Source organism: Pteropus medius, unplaced genomic scaffold, assembly GCF_902729225.1.
Source record: "Pteropus medius unplaced genomic scaffold, Ma_sr-lr_union100, whole genome shotgun sequence".
NCBI lineage: Eukaryota > Metazoa > Chordata > Mammalia > Chiroptera > Pteropodidae > Pteropus > Pteropus medius.
Genome location: NW_024340849.1, coordinates 19,729,283 through 19,751,828, shown reverse-complemented (window position 1 = coordinate 19,751,828; position 22,546 = coordinate 19,729,283). Strand labels below are relative to the sequence as shown.

The 22,546-nt window shown below is 48.9% G+C and overlaps 1 protein-coding gene across 3 annotated transcripts in view; it reads right to left on the bottom strand.

Annotated features, from left to right (window-relative positions):
• ZBTB7C (zinc finger and BTB domain containing 7C) overlaps positions 1 to 22,546 on the bottom strand; it is a 320,272-nt gene that overhangs the window by 100,122 nt on the left and 197,604 nt on the right. The window lies entirely within an intron of this gene.

Sequence of the window (22,546 nt, the reverse complement as noted above, 5' to 3'; positions counted from 1 at the left end):
TTTCTCAGAATATAGATTTTTGGATCCTCTGCTAGAATCTCTTGGAAAAAATGCAGATTCCTGGGCCCCGAGTCAGGCCTACTGAATCAGAATCTGAACCCTAAATCATGGACTTCCTAGGGGATGCGTACTGATGTGGTAGCATCAGTGGTGATCAATAATTAGTTGGTTTGGCCTTGCTGGTTAGCGGCCCTGATTGAGTTTGTGCTATGAAGAGCCACTGTCACTGACCTAGGTCCCTCAGGGATGTGTTGGGAGTGGGGGCGGGGAGCAGGAGGAGTTTTTCCAGTTGCTGGCTTGAACCTTGAACATGTTCTCTACATCGACCACTTTCAATAGCTTATAGGATGCTGCTGCATGAACACTCCATCACACACTTAACCACTCCCTACTCGTAAACACGTGGAGCTTCTCTATATTATGGATAATGTTGGGGCGAACATCCTTATGCTTACTTCTCCCATATTTTGGAATGCCGCTTTAGATTAGATTTTCAGAAGAGGGATAAAAGGGGTATGAACATCTTTGTGGCTTCTAACATATAGTGCGACTTGCATTTTCCAAAAAGACTGTACATTTGGGCTGACCTTGCAATGCTCGAGAGTGTCAACTTCACCACAGCGCTGCCAGCATTTCTGCCCCTCCTTTTAAACATAAGGAAATTGAGGCAGGATTGTTGATTGACCTGTGACTTGTCTGAAATTACACACTTAAGTCAATGCCGAAGCTGGGATATGAACCCAGGGATTTCTGATTCACTGGCCAGGGTGTTTTGCTGCTGCTGGCTTCCTCAATCGCCCTTCAGGCAGCAGGTAAAAATTAAGCCTGGTGCATCATTCTCTCTCTGTCCTACTCTCCCCGCCAGCTCTGACTTCAGCCACACCAGGAGCTCACGTTTCAGTTCTTTTCGTTGTTTTTCTGCCTCCAAAACCGAGGCCTCTCTTCTCTCTGCTCAAGCTCTCCATCTTCTGTGAACTCTCTTCTGATGACTCAGAGTAGGTCATTACAGTCTCGAACTATGGGTTAGATGTTGATAAGTGGGTGGGGAAGCAATGGGACAAAGGCCAGGTGACAGCCAAGGGGAGGGACCAAGGCCAGCCAGACTGGCCAGAGCAGTGGGTGCCCGATGAGGTGGAAAGGTGGTTGGGGCCTGGCATTCCAGGCTAGGGAGTTCAGAGATGAGGGCCCTTGAACACATGCCTAGCCAGCCATCGGCTGCTACTGGGACACGAGCTGTTTCCACAGGGAAGCTGGGTTCTGTCCTCGACAGGGTCCTCAACAGGGTATCTCCATGGGCTTCAGAGGACTCTTAACTCCCAGCTAAACCATCTATAAAGTGACATGAGTATGTAAGCATGTTCCTTTTTCTGAAGGGACAGCCCATAGTATTCATCAGATGTTCAAAAAAGTTTCTGCTCCTCTTCCCAAGAATTCAAAAAATAAAATTCAGATGGAAGTTGAAAGTCAAGTAGAAATATAAATTGTTTGTCATATTAGTTATATATATTTTACCCATGGAAAGGGGAGAGGAAATAATTCTAGGTAGTCCTTCATAGGTAGGTAGGTAGGTAGATAGATAGAGAACAAATCTACATTTAGCAAATAAGTCATTATTTTTGCCACCTAAGTTTTCTTCTTCTCCCCTGTGTAACAAGGAGCCAGCGGAACTGGGAGGAGATGGTAAACCTGGTGCTGAGGTGTTCAGAGTCAGTGCCCTCCAAGGATGGTCAGAGGCAAAAATAAAAGAAAGCCTTTGTGAAGTGATGAAGTCAGTTAGTGGGAAAAAGAGATTTGCTTTCACAACTTTTCCAGAGCCATCTCTTGCATAAGATGGGACACACTTGAAAAACATCACAGCAAGTCCTTCTCGAGCCCTTAGCAGGTGTCGGGCACTGTGCTAAGTAAGCGCTTTACAAGTTTTATCTTGTTTACTTCTCAGTAGCCCTGGCGCTTTAGGCAGTGCCATTCCTCCCATTTTACAGGAGGGGAAATGGAGGTCCAGGGATGTGAAGTCACTGAAGCTGGTGACTTGACATATAAGTGGAACAGGTACCAGAAGCCAGGTGGACCGGATCCTGGAGCAGGGGCTAGATCTAGCCTTTGACAGCAGACATGCCGTGCAGTCCGTAATTGATCCCATCTCGGTCTTCCACAAAAGACTTGATCCTGAATATCTACCTTACTGTTCTTTTGCCTTTAAAGGGATAGTTTAGTGAATATATTTGAAATTATCTGGGCTTAATGGCTACATTTGTAAAACAAAATTAGTAATAGTAGTAGTAGTTATAGTAATACCTCCCATTTATTGAGCATCTAATATGAATCCAACAATATACGAAAGGCTGTGTAGACATTTAAAAAATTTCATCCTTACAACAAGCCTCAGTGTGTCCATTTAGGAGTACCAAGCCCAACGAGATTTAGGTAACCTGTCTGAGGTTAGCTAGTGAGTGGAAGGGGCTGGACTGCATTCACACTCTTTCTGCTCCTCTGCCTCTTGCTGGATAATACAGGGCACAGAGGTGCAAGGTGCCAGCTTCCTTGTTGGGGCCACCTAACAGCTGGGGCATGGAAAACGCCAGGGAGCTCAATGCCATGGTCAAAAGGAACGAAAGGAAGGAAGAAAGGAGGGAAGAAGAGAAAGAAGGAAGAAAGGGAGGGAGGGAGGAGGGAAACATGGATGTGGCATGAACTATATGGCAGGTCGCACAAGATATTGATGAATGATCCAGATCTAGAGCCTCAACTTCAAAGCCCTAAAAAAAAAAAAAAAAAAAAAAAAAAAAAAAAAAAAAGGGTGATGGCAATATCATTATGTTGCAGGACTAGCCTGGCCCTGAGCTCACCCACTCTCTTCAGGGAAGGTGCCACCGGGAGGTATGACTGCGTGTCTTTGTAGCCTGACATAGCCTGAGGGCCAGCCTCAAAAATTCTTGTGAGGTTCAGGTGAAAGTGGGGCAGGCTCCTTTGATTAAAATTGGTGGCCCTTTTAGCTCCCCCTCTTTCTTGGGTTTTGACCTTGATTTTGGAAGCCCTGGGACCTGGAAGGCATGACACACAGAAGGCAGGTGGGACAGTTAACACCTAAGATGGAGCTAGAAAGGTGGGGATGGACAGGGTCATGGCTGTGGTTCAGGGTCATGGCAGAGAAACCCTGAAGGGGAGAACTGTGCAAGTCTTGTCAAGTCCAGAGGCCAAAGCTGGACACAGAGCCTGAGAGGCCACTGGGGCAGAGCCTGCTGCCACTGTTACAACTAAGCAAGCAGGGGTCAGGGCCAGGCATGATGCTGGATGTGTAGCCCTGTCAACTGGGCTCCTAACAGGCAGGCACAAGCAGGGGTCAGCAGGTCAGTCAAGGCGGGAGGAGACAGTCCAGGGTGGATCCCAGGCCCTGGCAGGGGTGAGAGGAGGACCTTAGGGACACCCAGGCAAGGGGAACACTCTCTGCAGGATGGAGCAGCACCCCATACTTATAGAGTCCTGGGTCTGTTCTCTGGGGCAGGCTGAAGACTGAGCTTGACCAAGATGAGCAGAGCCCCCAGGAGACTATGGCTAGTGACTGTGCCCCACAAGCCAGGGCACCCCCACATCTACCTTTCTTCCAAAGCATCTCCAAAATCCACCCCATTCAGTCCTCAGAAGGTTCCCACTCCCGACTCTACAGTCCTCCAGGGCCTAGTATTTCCTTTCATTTCAGAAAATACAACTTTTATGTTTTTCGATCTTGAAAGTAATACACACGCATTGAAGAAAACTTTATGTGTTTATGATTCCAGTATAAAAGGCAGCTCTTTTACCATTTTCCTCACTAGCCATTTTATGGTAAGCATTCTTCCGTGATGCACTTGCCCTGTTCCCCAACCCTGCACATTACTTGCCACCTCGTTTCAAGTTTTACCTGCGGGTAGGTGCCTCAGGTTGGTATCTGTGCACTCAGATTAAGCAAGATACTCTCTGAACCATGTTGTCACTTCTAAATGCTTAAGTCCTAGTCTCTTCATGCAAATTGCTTAAACAATCTGAAGTTTTCTTAACAGAAAGCCGGAGAAGCCTTTACCAGACTGTGCCAGCCATTGATTGGTCAGTGCCACCTCTTAGAGCCACCAAATGTGGAGAGAGCTGACACAAAACTGGATTTTCATCATCAGTCCTCTGCCCTATATTCTCGTTTGCTCCACATGGTCCCATGCAGATGTGAAACCGGAAAACCAAACATGTTAAAATTGTGCATAAAACAAGAGCAATAGGCCCCCAAGTGGCATGGGGCCCCAAGGAATGAGTGTGAGAGCATAGGTTCTGTGACTTCTTTCGGTGGTTCAAAATTGTCTTAGTTTTCTCTCAGGTTCTTGCCTATGTCCCAGGTAGAGGAAGTAGGCAAAATAAATTAGGTTTCCCTGTAACTCTAATATTACTTTACTATGTTATATGGACTTTATTTCTTTAAAATTTTAAATGATTTTCTTCTCGATGTTGTGACATTTGTGTGTGTGGTCATCTTGGTGTGATGCTCCCGGTGTCCAGGCTTTGCTCCTCTGCCCACGCTGAGAACCCCTGGTTTAGTGCAAACAGAGCTATACTAGAAAAACCAGATTTTTAGGTATCACTTTATCTCAAACGGAGCTGTGTGACCCTAACAGGGTCGGAAATAGAAGCATGCTCAGACCATCAGAGCTGCAAGGCTCCCCAGAGCCCCTACAGACACACACCCTCACTTTACCCCTAAGGAAATAGGGTGCGTCCAAGGTTACAAAAGAAACTATTGGCTAATATGCAAATATATCCTCCAAGAGAGACCTTATGACATGATTGACAATAATATCCTGTGTAGGAAGGTGCACGTTTATAACCCATCTTGTTCCAGAAGGATTTGAGCTAGTTTATGAATGAGCCTACGATGCAAGGTAAACACACATAAAAAAATAAGGAAGAAAAATGAGGCAAGAGGAAAGGAAGAGTGAAGACAGATTCAGGCTTAAGGTCAGCACCAAAAATGGACACTGGCAAGAGCTGTGTGCTTAATTCGACGTGGCTATAGATTTGGTACCAAGATGCCCAGCAGTCAAGAGTAGGGGGCTCTGCTTTCTCGTTCTCTAGGACTTGCTCCTTCTCTAAGCATCAGTTTTCCAGTGTGTCAAATGGGCAAATCCTGCCCTGTAGGATCCTGGCAAGGATCAAGTTAAAGCTTCTATGTAAAAGAAAGCACTTGAAAAGTACAAGGCACAAAAGGCTTACTTTATTATCCTGCTGTCTCCTCGTAATGTATTGAAAACTACTCATTTTCCAATAGCTGATGTGGCCACCAGGTTTAAGTCGGTCAGAGTTAATTCCACATGCAGTCTTACGAACACCAAACACTGTCCAAACATCAGCAGAGAAGCCTTGTAACATTTTCTGAGCTCAGATTATGCCCATCTCCACCATCACACCTTTTCCCCTTTCCTTGCTTCAGCTGGGAAAAACTGAAGTACTCAGGAGCAGCAGAGAATGTAAAATTTTAATGTAAAGCCCTGTACAGCCCTTTACATTTTCCCCCTAAACAAGTTCTATTCTCTGCTGTGGGAATGAGGTTGGATAATGGAGAGCAGAGAGCTGGGTTGGGGAAGGGGAAAGGGGGCCCCTTCAGGGGTCTCTCCAGTTGCAGTTTGGCAGGCACTGCCCCTACCTGTCAGTCAGAGGGGTTCCCCAGCTTTAGGTGTTGGGAGTAGAATAACACATCTGCCGAACACAGGCCAGAGTTGCAGCTGAAAGTTAACTAGTGGTGGGGAATGGGTATGCTGTGATTGCAGAGGCAGGGAGGCGAGTCGGGGGAGGAAAAGAGCCACTAAATCTGGGTGAATCGAGCTTTGAGGGCCTCAGCTGGCTTCCCCTGTGTGGCTTTTGCTCTACTCATGGAGAAGAGCTTTCTAATAAACAAGGGCATTAATAGCAAGAAAAATCACACCAATGTAATAGAAATATTATTTAAATATCATATAGAGAATAATTTTGGATTTTGGTTGGACATGGGAAGGTCACTATGGGCAAAGGGGGTCCACATTCTCCTTGGGAAGTCACTGGTCCACAAGGCCATTGCTGCCAGAGCTCCTGTGACCTGTGGGGTGAGGAGACAAGTAAGCAGTGCGATGAATTAAACTCAGCCGGGACATGGCTGGATAGGAACAAACCCACCTGTCTGTAGAGCCCTTCACATTTCTCAAAGTTAATGAGGGGTTAATGTAGGGTTCATATTATCCCCATTTTATAGATAAGGAAATGGAGACCCCCATTGGTTAAATTACTTGTCAAAGTGGCAAGAATTTGGTTGTCCCGGTGGGAAGGCAGCCTGGAATTGTGGCTGAGAGCATGAACTCAAGAGCCAGATTCTGCATCCTGTCTCTGCCTTTGCTTGCTGTGTGACCTTAGGCAAGTTTCTTAGCCTCTCTCTGCCTCAGTTTCCTCATCTGTAAAAGTTATTGGGATATAAGTATTACCTGAGCCAATATTTGTAAAGTGCTCAAAACAGCCCCTGACACATATAATATGCCCCACAAGCATGTTAGACACATAAACTCCCAACTCAAAACCTTCCTCTGGAGCAAACCAAAAGGGACCAACAGCAGGATCCCAAATGCGTGTGCTCCATCCTGCGGGAGAAATTCTAATCTCACTCAATATCAGCCAGGGGATAGAGAAGAGGGGCTAGAGCCGGAGGGGAGGTGGGGAGCGGGCACCTGGCAACCTCTCTCAGTGCCCTGGGGATAGTGCCACTTCCTTTCCCTTCGAGGACTTTGCCAAGGAGGAACACATGGGCTCGATAAACCAGTGCCAAGCAGGAACAAGATGGTATCTGGGCCGGATGAGCTGACAAGTTCAATATGCCCAGGTTCCCACCAGGGGTAAACACCAGCTCCCTGCTCTGGCCCTCCTCCTTCCCCTCCTCCTTCTGCTCCTCCTCCTCCTTTTCTTCCTCCTCCTCCTCCTCCTTTTTGCTTTGCTACATCTGTTTTAGTTGCTGCCAAGGGCACCCATCAGAAATGACAAGAGGTTTGCCTTTGGGAAGGGCTAAGTAAGTGTAAGGCAAACAAACCCTGGCTGGCTTTCTTATGACACTGGCCCTAACAGGCCACGGGATGATCATGGGACTCATCGCTGTTTCCCTAAAGCCAGGGGCCCATGCACTTAGGGTCTGAAGTGAAAGGCCAGCATCCTGCTTCTGGCCTCAGCTTTGCAGCTAAGGAGCTATGTGTCCTTGGGCAAGTACTTCTTTCTAGGTCCTGATTGTTCGTATCAGTAAAATCAGGGTGTTTCGAGATGGGGGGTTATGAACTTGAAGGCCTTTTTCAACTATCTCATCTCTGAGTTTGAAGGAAGCGTCCTGGGGCCAGAGCCTGCAGAATTCCAAATGGCCGTTGGTGGGCCTGCCTTCCCGGACTCCTGGGCCCTCATCTGCAAGATTCTCTTGGTTTTCATTATTGATTTTTAGTCAGTGTCCCTGCGTCCCTCACCCTGCCATGGTGGGAAGAGAATAGGGTAGACTCCAAAGGCAGAGGACGGTAAGGAGAGGCCAAGGGGAAGAGTGCCAGGCACGGCCTTCTCTATGTCACCGCCTGTGTATCAGTACACTGCATGGAGGGAGTGGCAGACCAGGAACTCCTGTAGCCCTGGGCACATCCCTTCCCTCTCACAGGTCAGTCTCTTCATCCGAAAAATGCCCAGACTAGACTTGCTGACTTCTCTTACCCTGAGTTCCTGTCTATTATGCACAAGTACTGGAGAGCACGTGGGGCATGTGGAGAGATTAAAGCCCACATCTGCCCTCAAGGAGTTCAACCCATGTCTCACCACTGCTTAGCTAATTAACTCACTTACTGAGCACCTATTACATGCCAGGCCCTGTGTTTACCTCTCCCAACTAGATCGGAAGCATCTAGAGGGGGAAAGGGTCATGGCCCATGCTTTTTTTCTTTCCTATACCCCTTGTCCTAACACATAAAATACCTGCACATTTGTTTAAGGGCACGAACCCTAGAGCCAGACTGTGCTGGTATGAATCCCGGTGGTCATCGAATTAGCAGTCTCAGTTTTCTTGCCTATAAAATGGGAAGAATAATAATTCCTATTTCACAAGGTTCTTAGGATTCAAAAATTAATGCTTATAGAACACTTAGCACGCGGCCTGGCACATAGAAAATAGCCAGTAAACATAAATAAGACACTTAACCAAGATGAATGGAGATGACCCACTTCTGGTCAAAATTTGTTATCATAAGAAAATCTCATGCATGCACTTTCCTTCTTACTCTAAATCATGTGTGCACTGCTAATTTATTCATCAGAACTCTGTGCTCACAGACAGTGCAAAGGTGACTTGACCACAGCCAAGCTCAACTAACCTAAATTCCACATCAGTAATGTCCAAGTTCATGAGCTGCTACTAAAACCAAAAGTATTATTTTAATCATTCATTGCAGCCTATGTCCTCTCCTGATACTTTATTAAAATTGGTAGTAGTAACTCAACTCACTTGAATTTCTCCCACTTTTGCTCTTCTGGTCCCAGGTGCCATAGCAGTGCGCCCGAACAGCCCATGCCCAGCAGGCAGGACCCCAGAGGCCAGGAGAAGAGCAGGTCCCACAGAGCCCTCAGCAGCCTCCAGCCCAGAGGTTCTGGCCTCCTAATACAATGCCTGGCTGGGACCCAGGATGACAAGAGCCCCTGCAGGAACAGACATGCCTCAGTCTTTTGCAACCTGTTCAGATATTGGCTGAGGGCAATGAATGGAAAAGAGTCCTGGAATTAATCGCTCTGATCTGGAGTTGCCAGTTTGGCTCACGCTTAGATCTACCTCCAGACTCACAGTGTCCTCAGGCACAATGACTGGGCTTGAAGTGACCAAAGCTGATGGCAGGCTTCTAATGGTTACTGCTGGCCAGAGAAACATTTCACTAGCACATTCAGTGGGAAAGGGCTAATGTCCCAAGCTTGTGGGGGTCTGGTGGGGGGGAGGCGCTTCTCACTTCTCCCAAATGATGTATTTCTCCAGTTTCCCCATTGAGGGCACATTTATTCATCTCACCAATATTTATTGAGCATCTGCTCTGTGCCATGCACATGCTAAGCTAGGTCCCTAACAGAGCTACCCTAAAATTAAAGCACACTGGAACCGAGAGCTAGGTGGTGAATTAGAGTTCCAGCTCCACCACTAACAAGTTGTGTGACCTTGGGCAGGTCACTGCCTTTTCTGGGTCACTTGGGCCTCAGTCTATAAAATCCAGGATTGTACTGATGATGCTTGTGGTCCAGTTCTGTTTAAGATCTCAGTTATTTAATCTATTAGATAACAGCCCTCATGTATAGATAGTGGCAATCTTGATCAAAGAGCTCCAAGCTTATAAAATACAGAAGCTCAGCAGTCCACGAAGCTCCCCATAGCCACAGAGAGGGTTCCTGGTTTGCTACCTGGAAATATAAGAACTCTAGCCTTGAGAATGAAGTAGAAGTTGAACTGCCCACAGGGAGACAGACATAATGACAGGGCAGTGGAGGGTCTAAGGGGGACTGTGATGGCTGTCTTGATGTGATCTTAGGGATCCCTGAAAGTTCTTCCTGCCCTAAATATCTGTTCCCCCGCCCCCCATCTGGTGTCCTGCCTTTGGAATTCCACCATTTGAGAGTAACTGGGGGAGAAGAGAAGTTATTCCATTGCAGGAATCTCTGTGCAAAACCCAGAAACCGAGAGAAGGGTGAGGTTCTTACCCTGCTAAGGTTGCCTGGGTCTTCCCTCCCTGCCAGTAGGGGCCTGGCAGTCTGCGGGCAGTAGGCCCCAAAGACTGTAAGAGAAAGGGGGAGGGAGGGATCCTGTAGGGCCCCTAAAGGCATGGCGCAGGAGAGAGAGCCTCTGGGGCTGATTCACTAAGCTCCACGACTAAGCCCTAGAGGGCCTGGGGGAAGGGGGGAGGGCGGGTGCAGGGAAAGAGAAAGGAAGGGCACTCACAGGAATTGAATTCTCCGGGACGGGCGGGAGTGGGAGAGTTGAGGGCAAGAGCTTGGTGCCTCCCTTTGGCTAACCTATTCCTCTGAGGAGCCAACACGGAGAGGGGAGGGAAAGGAAAGCAAGTCAGGAGAGAGGGTGGGACCAGGATGGGGAGGGGGGCCTGTAAAACCAAGGGGCGGATGCACAAAAAAAATTTCAGGGTGGTGAGGGCCGAGGGTGCGGGGCAACCGAAGTTCGCCGGGCCCACGCCCCTCGAGTTGCCGGGCCAGTTCAGACTGGTTCGCCCACCTCTCCCTCCCCGCCAGCCCCCCTGGCCTGATTCCTGAGAGAGAAACGTAGTGTAACCACAGCCGCTCCACCCCGGCCACAAGCGCTTGACTCCGGCCCTCCGCAGCCCCCTTCCTCTCACGCCCTTTCCCAAGGCCCGGCGCCCCCGCCCTTGTCTCCGCCCATTCCTTGGCGCCCCGCCTCCCTCCCGGGCGCTCCGCCCCCTCCCTGCTCTGGGCGCCTGGCCGCGCCGGCACCCTTTCCTTTCCCGGAGCCCTGGCCCTCCTCTGAGGCATCCTGGCGCCCTCGACCCCTCCCCTACCCGGCCCTGCACCCCGCCTCTCCTCTGTCCTACCCGCGCCCCTCGCCGCAGCCCCAGCCTGCTTCTCCCGGCCTCTCCCCCGCATTCTCACACTGCCCGGGCCTGACCTCCTCACCCACCCGCCTCCCGTGCCCGCGGTTAATGCTGGGGAGGCCGGCGCCGGCCGCGGCGGGACCTGCACTGACCCGGGAGAGGGGCTGGGGGGCGGGGGATGGGGTCCGAGGCCCGTGAGGGAAGAGCGCTGAGCCGGACCCCCGCCCCGCTGTCCCAACCCCGCCCGACCACCCCTAGGCAAGGCTACGTGCCAAGGCCCAAAATGGGCTGGGCAGGCAGCCATCCAGGCTGCAGCTATCAGCTGGGTGGAGGGCAGTGCCAGCTGCCGGCGTCCCTGAAGGGCAAATACCACCCCCACCGCCTCCAGCCCTCCTTTCTTGACAGCACCTTCTACCTGAAACCTAGAGCCACGGAGAGCCAAAGGCGGACGACCCCAAGTCACTTTGAGATCTTGTTACAGGGAGGCTAGGGGCTCAGTCTCACCGACAGGGCTAGACTGAAGCTCAGCTCACTTCTTTTCTGAGTGACCTTAGGCAAGTCATTTCTCTGTGCCTCAGTTGTCGCATCTGTAAAGTGGAGGTAATAAAGCACTTAGCTCATGGAATGTTGTGAATTTGTTGCCTGGCACCTAATAGTTGCTTTATTAGTAATTGTTATTAATATTATATTAATTACTTGTTTGTATTAATTATATGTAATATATTACTTATAATTACAACATAAATTATATATTATCTAAATAATTTAGATAATATATGTTATTTATATACTATATAATAATATCTTAATTATAAGTTAATTAGTATACATTAAATATATTATCCCTGGGGGCATTTGGTGTTTGCAGACAGAAGTGTAGTATAATCTGTTAAGCACCTATTATGTGCAAGGGAGGCCACTTGGTGTGGTGCAAGACTCTTGGGAGTGAGATGTGGGTTCGAATCCCAGCCCTGTCACTTAGTAGCTGTGTGACCTTGAAAAAGTTCTCTCTCCTCTTTGAATCATAGTCCCCCAACAGTAAAATAGTGACAGCAATGCCCACTTTGCCGAACGAGTGCAGGCATTAAATGAGATAATGTAAGGAGAGTGTCCAGGGCAGTTCTCAGCACATAATAGGTGCCTCAGTAAATGAGAGGCATGGAGGAAGTGAAGGGGATGGGGATGGAGAGGACAGATTTAGTTTCTGCTACATGGGAGCTGTGGGGAGATAAAATATATGTGGGGGAAAAAATCACTAACTTGAAGGAATCAAAGCTCAGTTCCAAATGCCAAGTCGGGAGAAAGGGCTGTGGGAGGGGGCGTGCCTATGGCATTGATGAGAATGAATAAACTCCTAAGGGTGATTCTCAGGCGTTGGTGAGGGATGTTTCTGAAGGGGGCCCCCCACGCCAGTCTTCTCACACCAGGATCAAGGGGACGACCACTGAGCTTGAAAGGGGATGTAAGTGCTCTGGAATGACTGGTGTCAGCATCCATTTTACTGGGGAGGCCCCAAAGATAACTTCGCCATCTCTCCCATCCTGACAGGAGAAAAAGGACTAAAAATGACAGTTGAAAAATGAGGCCTGATCAAAATCTCCACCCTTTATAATGGCTGTGAATGTGGCTAAACATCATGGCTATGGCCACGCGACTCTGGAACTGGGTTCCCTCATCTGTAAAATAACAGGGTTGGTAGGATGCTTTCTGGGCCCCCTGAACTGCGCCCCTCTTCCCTTCTTGAAAGCAATACTTGCTGGGACCTGTAAGAATGCAGAGGAGAAGCCACTCCTCCTTGGAGATACAGGGCTCAGTCCCATCAACCATTCTGTGAGCAGGCCGGGAGTGCTCTTTAGTGAATAAGGTGGGGCTGCACATTGGGACAGGCTTCCCTAAGGCGGGAAGACCAGCTGTCCCATGGCATATGACTCTTTGAGCTGGAAGGAGCCTTGGAAGCAAGCGTCTAGCCCCTCTCACTTAGAGACAAGGAAACAATATTCCAGAGAAGTAAATGGACTTGACCAAGTTCATATCTCTTCAGGAGCACAGCCAAGGTTCAGTCCACTACAGCACATTGCCTCCAATTAATTTAGTTAACAACTACAAAAGATACCAGTAAGCTGGTGACCAAGGCTAATCAGAACCTTTCTGAGTTCCTTTCATGAAAGCAAAATGGAAATGCATTCACTTCATCACCAGGTAAGAAAGTGCTTCCAGAAGCGAGAGAACCATACAAACAGCCCACATAGCCCCCAAGAACACTGTCTGAGACTGCAGGGGTGACCAGTGGGGCAGTGGGCAGGGGCTCCTGTCAGGCCAGGGGGGATTTGCTGTTGTGATTAGCCTTCAGGTTCCCTGAAGAGAGTCCAAGGACACTGGGCTTGAGGACTAATATGCATTTTTATTCTGCAATAATTTTCATACTGAGTTCAAGAGGCACCAGCTCCAAGTACATAAAACCAAATCAAATTAAATTAATTGATTATATTGAAACCTGCTGCAGTTGTATTCAAGCCCACAGCCAGGGGCACGACCCTTGTGAAATACCAAAGGGGCTTTTGAAATAATTAAATTAATCATACCCTGGGTTATGCACAGGGGCTTGCTTCTGTGCTCACTGCAGGTATGTCCCTGCTCACAGCCTCAGGTGACACAACCATTTTGGGATAAGCCACTGCCCACGGTCTTTCGGCAAATACGCACACACACACACACACACACACACACACACACACTCTCAATTAGAATTTTATTCTCTTGTTCTCTCTGCCTAACCATGGCCCCGGCCAAGTGCTCTCCTCTTCCTCTTCCTTTTCTGACCCACCCAGGACCCCTCCAGCACTTACACTCATACACCTGGATGATGCACTTTCTTGTTGGCAATTCTTTCATGGAGGACCAGCGAAGGATAATAAGCCCCCTTGAATGCAAAGAATGGGCCTTGGCATTCTCTGGACTTCCCAGGGAGCCCAGCAGTGTTCTGCACAGGGAAGGAGCTCCAGACATTTATTAAGCACCTACTGTGTACTACTCAAATGACTTTATATATATTAACTCATTGAGTCCTCACCATGACCCCCTGCCTGCAGCCTGAAATAGGACTGTTGTTGTCCCTATTTTACAAATGAAGAAACTGAGGCATCCAGCTGGTAAAGGAAGCAGAGCTATATTGCCTCTCAGTAAGTCTTAAACCAAAACAATCCAAAAACCCCGTTGCTGGTCAAATGATGACACCACCCTATTTGAAGATATTCCTACAAACGAGTAAGGTCACAAAGTCCCAGCATCTTCAGTGGAAGGGACACTCACCAGCCTTTCATTTCGTGGAGGAGGACATTTGCAGACCAGCTAGGGGAAGGTCACACAGCAGTTCAGCGGAGAGGGCACCCTGTCTCTTGCTGGCCTCCAGCTCTGAGCATCTCTGCCCAAAGCAAAAAGTTACCGATTATCCCAGTTACTCATGCAGTGGGGACTAACAGTCCAAATTAGGCCATCCTTTAGAGAAGACAAGGAGTGTCCAAGGGATGGTCATGTTGCCTTGTGAAGTGGCTCACTTTCTGTGGCCTTACACATATTCAGGGAGCAAACTAGGGCAGAGTTAGGGGACCTGGTGCTTCAGGGATCAAACCAGCAAACTGCAGCCTCATCAGATCCCAAGTCCTTGCCTTAACCTACCAGGACACCTTAGGAGACGAAACCTGCCACTCTATTTCTGTGGCACAATGAGACATCCAAGCCACTCCCCCCAGCTCTCTCCCCACTTACACATCCCTCTCACTGCCCTCAAGATTAAACTCAAAATACAGCCCTGGACCCAGGCCAGCACGAATCCCCTCCCTAACTCTGTGAACTTGAGCAGCTTAATAAGAATGACTAACCAATCATCATGGCTGTGACAGCTCCTCTTCAGAGTTTTTATTGCTCTCGCCAGATGCGCACGCACACGGCATTCCATCTCACCCTCACCACAACCTCATTTTTCAGGTGAGGAAACTTAGGTAAAGAGAAATGAGTAGCTTGCCCAAGGACACAAAGCCAATACCTGCTGGTGCCTGGATTTAAAGCCAGGTCTATTGCATACCTGTCGGGCACGCCTGCATGATACATTTTCCCCGTATTTTTTGACTGATACTCTTTGATTACCTCTTTATCTGAAAATAATTTTTTTAGTTGTGGTAAAATACATATAACATAAAAGTTGCTATTTTAACCATTTCAGTTCACAATTCAGTGGCATTAATTATATTCATAATGTTGTACAACCATTGCCACTATTTCAAAATTTTTTTCGTCAACCCAGACAAAAGCTCTGTAACTGTTAAACAATAACCTCTCAACTCCCTCCCCCACGCCCCACCCCTGGGCACCTATAATCTACTTTGTATCTCTATGAATTTACCTATTCTAGATATTTCATGTAAGTAGAATCCTACATTTGTCCTTTGTCTGCAAAGCCAGTTCTCTTACATAATAAGCTGAACTCTTCAACTTTTCAGGCCCTCGATTTCTCACCTGCCAAAGGACACTACATCCTTGGCCTGCCTCTGTCACAGGGGTTATTGTGGAGGTGTGAATTCCAGCCTGGGGTGCCAGGGGGTGTCATCATGGAGAGGGCCAGTCCCTGGGGGCTCAGTGTCCCTGGCTACTGAAAGCGGAAGGGCCTTGTTCAGCCCTGAGCTTTACCAAGAAGATTAATGATGTAGCATATTAGGGGAAAAGAACGTGAAGTCTCTAGCAGGGATAGGTGACAAGAGGGGACTCCAATGCCTCTGGGACATGGGCACTGCATTGTCACAGGGGCTCAAGGGCGGTCTTTGGATGGATTATATAGAGTAGTACTGCACCCCTGGGGAGAAGTGGGGTGGCCCAGCCATGGCTCACAGGCCCGTCCTCCTGATTCTGGGCCCACAGACTCTTCATCTCTCTCCTTCTCTCCTCCCTACAGTCTGACCCTCCCTGTAGCTCCAGCCAGGCCACCTCCTCCCTACCCTGAGTCATTACTCATGACCCCCTTTTGTATTCTGACTGCAATGCCCAAGTTCAGGCCCCTGCTCCTCCAGGAAGCCTTCCCTCCCCTGGTGAATCTTCTCCAGCCACACTAGGTCCTTTTCCATCTACATCACATAATCTACCACATTGGGGGGAGGGGGCGCTGTCTTTCAGGTGCATGTACGATAGAAAGGGTTCTGCCTTTGAGTCCCAGTGTGACCCAGGACACACTGCTCAACCACTTGAAGCCTCAAATGCTTCATCTGTGCATCGGATGTGAGAATACCTCCTGTATGGGATGTCACGAGAACGAGACAGAATGCTTGTCTGTGACTTACAGACCGGGATGTGTGGCTGAAATGACGCAAAGACACAGGATACTATATGGCAGATCCTTCTGATGCTCAATTTGACTCAACTGTTTGGAAGGAAATGCATTCCTTTTATATTAAAAAAAAAATGACATAATTCTGGAGAAGAATAAAAAACTTACAATGCTTTTAAAAGACAAAACGGGCAGTTTCCGGGGTATTTCTTGCTTCCTGGGAGCCAGCCACATTAGCGATTCTCTTGGAGCCATGCACTGCCCACTTTGTCTAAGCTCTCCTCTGGGGGCAGGATTTAAAGCAATGGCACTGTGTTGAGTGGCCCTTTACAGCTGACACATCCTCTGACATAGTCTCTTGTTCTCCCTTGGGAGACGCAGGCATTGGGGTGGGAAGCATGAGGGAGAAAGACATTTTGTCCCTGTTCCACCATCACAAGCTCGATGTGTGTCCTTGAACATATCACTTAACCTCTCTGAGCCTGGGTTTACTTACTTACAAAATGAAAACAAATGTCCTAACAGTGGCCTCCTGGCAGGGCTCTGTACAGATGACATCAGAGCATGTTGGTGGAAATGGTCAGGATAAAGAAACTCCCACATGCTCTTCATTGCTCCCCACTGTAGCTCAGGGAGGCACGTCAGGCAAGTAAAGCACTTTGTAAACAATGACTGGAGCCCCAAGTGTAAGGTGTAGTTACCACAGCCCTTCCAGGCAGAAGGGGCAGGAGACATGCTGAATGCTCCAGGGATGAGGACTGGGAGGCCAAGGCACTAAGTGTTGCTGAGCCCGGAGCCTGTCTCCGACTCCCAGTGATGCTTCATCTACTCCACCATGCTCCTTCTAATAGTCAGCACTGCCCAAAGAGGAAGTGAGGGGACTTGGAAGGCAATTCCTGAGATTCTCAGATTCTAGCTGGCTATCAGACTGAGAGGGGCTGCTCAGGGCTTCTGATTTTACATTTGTTATTTTTGTTTATTGCACACTTGCCTTTTCTGTTCCGCAGAGGCTTGTCCAGAACACTGTATTCAGTAGGTGCTCAATAAATATTTGGTGACGGTTTTGCTGGAGTGGCCCTGGAAGCTGCCATCCACGCTGGAACAAACCCTTTGGGACTCAGCCAGTTAAGCCACCAACACTTCCTGGGCACTGGTATACTGAGCAAGGAGGTGGCTCAGTAGCATTGTCCTTACTGAATGGGAGGGAAGCACCTGATGCTGAATCCCCACTCCCTAGCCCCCAGTCCCGGAGTTTTTCCCTCCTTCTTTGGGTGGGGAGTTGCGGGGAGGTCCTCTGCTGAAAGCCCAGGGCTGAGCCAGGCTCCAGTCAATGCTCAGCCCTGCCTCTCTCTGGCCGTCTGAGCCCCATTCCATCAGAGCTGTCTGTGCCCACATTCTGTACATTAGCCATCCGGAGGTAGCCCTGTGTCCGGTTCCTCCTTGGCTAGCAGCAAAGTCCAGACTTTTCCTCCACCCTCATAGGCCTCCCACCCACTCCTGAATCTCCACTTTGAAAACTTTCCATGGACAAGCGATCTCCAGGCCACAGCCGCACACCCACCCTCGCTTCCACTCCCAGTCTGGGCTGCTCCTCCCACGGGCCCCAGCCTACCCACTTCCTCTGCCCTTTTCACCCTTGGCATCAGAACCAGCTATTCTGAGCCTTTGGTCCAGCTCCTTCCCTCTGCTAGCTGCTCCCTTACTAGAGCCTCCATTTCTTGACTTTTTTTTTCCCCCTTTGGAATTAACTGCTACACAGCACTGCCGAAAAAAGGCCCCCTCAAAGTATGATGCACTATGATGTGGGGACAGCAAAGGCAGCAAGATTCACTGTAGGCCTAGCGCTTGAGTTACCTATTTGGAAACGTTAAATGCAAGCCACTGCTCTACTAAGTCGCGTGTGCATGCGTGCACCAACAGACCCTGGGCCCTTCCAAGCAGCTTTGTGTAGCAATCTTTCTCTCCTCTGCCAGAAACAATGAGTTAGTAACGATGAGCCCCAGTAGGATTAATAGTCCTTTCCTGGTTACCCAAGCTTCTTGTTTCTTTTGTAATACAGCCGCCACTGGATTTCAAGGTTTCTTTGAGAAGATGCTAGGGCAATTACCGCAGATCTTATAAAATTACACTGAATGGTATGTTTGAAAAGATAATTTTCTGTATGCGGCTTCACGAAAAGTTTCCCACAAAGGCAGCAACAGTCAGATAAAGGTGCCCGCCCACATAAAACAGTTTTAGTAGATTTTTAGATCCCTTTCAGAACGCAGGGCAGAGAGAGGGGAGGAGGCCAGGGCTACAGAAACAACAACAACAACAACAAATCCAGTCCCCAGGCCTTGATTTGGCCTTGGTGGCCAGGAAAATACACTCTGAGGATACAGTGGTCAATGTTCACTTCACTGAGGGTACCAGCCAGGCCTCCACCTGTGGCAGCGAAGGGCAGAGCCTGGCACAGAGCCTGGGGTGCTATGCAAGTCATCCAAGATGAAGACTAGGCTGGTCAACAGCTGTCCGAGGCCTCCTGGTCAGAGGCTCCCTGCAAAGAGGTCCCCAGAAAATATTTGCTTACTTCAAGACAATCTCCTTGGATTTCTGTACCAAAGCTTTCAGATCCTGCAGCTCTGGCAAATTTGTTTTTGACCACTGCGTGGTCAATGTGCAGGTTTTATGACAAAAATGCCAAGAGCCATAAAGGAAAAATAGTGATGGATTTGATTAAAAGATCAAAACATTAATCCATGTTATACATCAACAGACTGGGAGAAAGTATTTGCATTATATGTAACAGACATAGGTTTAAATCTATCATATACAAAGAGCCCCTATAAATCAATAAGGAAAAACACGAAGTACAAAGGCCCACTAAAATTATTTAAACTGCTCAATCTCGCTAATGATTTTTTTAAAATATAAAAACCAACTTTTAGGTGCTTATGAAAAATGTGGGGGTGGGGGAAATATTTTAGAGGAAGGGCACTAAATTAAAGAGATAGAAGACCTGAGATCTACTCCTCTGTCTTATGGGATCTCAAGCAAGTCATTTTCTCTGTCTGGGACAGTTTTCTAGTTAATATTTAATGGAAGTTCCATGAAGAATGGCGTCCATTGGTCTTGTGTCTTCTGCATCAAGCATAAAAGGGGCTTCTTATATCTTTTCCTTCTCTGAGCAGCTCCAGAATGTTTACCACATCCTTCGTCATTGCCCTCCCCTCTGGAAGATGAGAAACAGCAGTTTTATTGGGTCCACTTCCCAGCTGTGGAATCTGGGAGCACAGAAGAAAAGTGGCTGAGCTAACCTCCTCTTTTCCCTTTCCCCGGCATCCCTTGGTGATGGCCCCGAGCTCTTGCTCTGTCTTTGTGGGTCTATATGTTCCACACGGTCTGCTGGCCAGATGGCTGCAAAGGGAACGGATAGTGGAGACAAGCAAGGGTCAGACGACAGAAAGGTGAGATGTGAGGAAAGAACACAGACTTGATAGTCAGGCAGCTCTGGGTTTGCATCTCGCTCTACCACCTCCCGCCTATGTGCTGCTGAGCACATAATTCCATCTCTTCGAGTCTCAGATTCCTCTTCCACAAAATGGGCCCGTGCTCTCTACCTCCCAATCTCCTTTCCTTGCCATGATCTCCGCCACTGAACGTGTTTCAGAGAGAGCCTTACCCTGTTGTTACTTCACTGTTCATTTCAGCTCCCCAAACTAGACCCCATGTCTTCAGGAGCTGGAGCTGTGTCTCTGGAGGCAGCAGGGACCCCAGAGATCTGAGAGTGCTGGACTGATGCCCAGGCCCTGTCACGGTCACTTTTGAACTTCCAGTACCTGGCACATTGCCTTGCACATGGAAGGCACACAATAATATCTGCAGAATGAAGGAATAAAATTTATGGATGAGGACTCCAAGGGCTGGAAAGGTGACGTGATATCCTAGGGGCTACACGACTCATTAATTACCTGGAGAGGGGTGTGAAGTGTTTTTTCTTTTTCATCATGGACAAAATGGAGAGGGCAAAATATAACCAATTATATTGGTTATGAAGTCTCATGTTTGCCAGGAAAGTCCCATTTTATACCTGTTTTCCCTTATAATGATAATAATGCCCACTTTCATTTTCAAAAGTGTCCCATTTTGGACAATAAATTGTTTGTTCTCTCTTTTATGAGGGAGAATGGAGGGAAGGACTCTGTGTTCCCCTGACTCCATTTATTCCCCCACTCTTCATTTCTCTCAACTTGTCAGAAATGCAATTAAAATGTCATTTCATTATTTATTCGTTGAAAGCCCCATTTGAACTGTGCTCATCCCAAAGGCAACCTTCCCCAGCAAAACCTATAAAAGCTCAGGTCAGCCAGCAAGAGTATTCTCGCCGCCTGCATGTGGGGTAATGGGGTTACTGGCTGCTTAACTGCCCAGCACTGTACCACCAGCAAGGAGGGGATCAAAGGCCCTCCCTTTGCCAGGTTCATGCCAAAGCAGCCTCCATCCCACCCTGGCTAACTAGCATCCTGCCCTCCTATTTTGCAGGGGGCACCTGGGTCCATCAGGTGCCCAGGTCAGGAACTCATTTACCACAGCTCCCAGTGGGCCTGGCATTCTTCCCAGAGAAGGACAGGCAGGCTGAGATGGGAGCAGAGGTCCTGAGGTCCCTTTACATAGAGAACTGTTGGGTTGGCGGGAGACACAGAGGCATCAAGAACAAAGAGAAATGTTCCCCCAGAAGAGCACACCAAACCAGAGATGAGCATGTTCAGATATGCTCAGCCCATGTGGCTTGGCTGTTGGATTTGAGGGTGGAATGGGGCTGGCCCTCTGCTGGTCCTCAGACACTCAGAGATGGCCGGCCAGGAGGACAAAAAGACCATCAACGCTTCAGCAAAGTATTTGGGAGAGCCTCCTACACATCCATGGAATCCTTCAAGGCCTAGCTCCACAGGTGCCTTCCTCAGTTAACTCACCTCCCTGAGGCTCACCTCATCCTCCGTGCCCACCCTCTCTGCACAGATCGATGACAGATGACAGAAGACTCTTGTACAAGGCCATAGAGGTCTGCTGTGGTTGCTCCTCCAGCATGTCAAGGGGAGATGATGTTTTTCCTCTGGAAGATGACCCACTGCCCATTGGGGCAGGAACCCTTCACTTCCTGATCCCATAGGGAATGCATCCTGGGCTCTGAACATAGCCCACACTCAACGGGCACTTGCCAACTGCCCGACTGGGAGTGGAACATTAGAACCTAGGGTTGGCAGCTCCAATCGTGCTGGGCCTGGGTCCAGAAACTCCCTTAGCAGTAGGAGAAAACAGTGCGGGATCTCACATACTCGCTCGCTGCCCTGCCTGTGCTGTGGACCCTTGGCCTACGGTGCTACCAGGCCTGGCTCTTAAAGCAGGACAGAGCATTTCTCCTGGTTTCTTCCCCAGGCTAGCTGACACCTCGCTTCCTCAAAGAAGGGACACAGGCCTCTGGTCCTCTCGCCCGCTCCCGGAGAGCAATGAGTGTGACACATCAGGAGCAATTTGAGATCAGGAACCCAGTCCTCTGTGAATTCCCCTCTCTCTCAGCCCTCACATCCCCTACCCGAGCAAGGCCTTTCACTCTGTGAGGAATTTCCCAGAAATCCTCCGCCATAAAATTTGGGGAGTTGATCTCAGCAACTGTACAGTCAGGAAGGACCTGGGAAATCCACTGTCCCTGTGATGGGAATGATGCTAGTGCCCTGAGAGCAAGGATGCTTAACCCTGGCACCAGCCCCAGCTCGACCTGGACAGAGTGGGCTCTCAGCATCAGTTTGCAGAACTGCATTCAGGTCTTAGCTTGTTGCCCTCTGGCACGTGGTAAGTGTCTGTGAATGAAGGAACGTGTGCCTACTGGGCATCAGGCTCTGTGCTGGGCATACTACCTACTTTATCTGGTGCAATGGCCTTGCAAGGCACATATAATTATCCTGTATAATGGATGAGAAAATGGAAGTTCAGACAGGTAAGTGTCCTCCCTGAGGCCACTCAGCAAGTGTCCAGCCCGAGTTCAAGCTTAATCCTTCCTGTCTCTAAAGAGTATGGTCTTTTCATTTGCATTAGAGCAACTCAATCATCACCGATGCTCTGGGCTCAGCATTTGGGGGATTCAAAGCTGAATGAGAAGTAGCCCTGGCTCTCAGGGAGTTCTTACTGAAAGGGACAGACAGTCTTGTTCACAACCACCTGTGATGAAAAACAGGCATGGCAAGGCCTGCCCAAGAAGCTGAAACCCACTTGTACAGGTTGCAGGCAGAGAGAGAAGTTCATTCTGACTGGAGCTGAGAAGGGCATCTGAGAAGGCGCGGCACTGGGTTGGGCCACAAAGGACAGAAGGCTTTGTGAGCCATGGACAGAGGCCGAAGAAACTTTCGAGATGGATTTTAAGCAGTCCCCTGTCGAGAAGATGAGTCTGAGGTGGAGGCTGCCCAGCACCCTTTGCATTTCACGAGGCAGGTCATCAGGGTGGCCGCTTACACAAGCCTGGGGCAGAGCAGGCTGTGGAGGAGCAAGGGCTGGCCGGCCCCTGGGGACTCCGCTCCAGGATCATTTAGTTCTCCTAGCCAGCACTTTAGGACTGAAGGAAGCTAGAGGGGAGAAGCCCTGCTGGTGTGACGGGTGGGAGTAG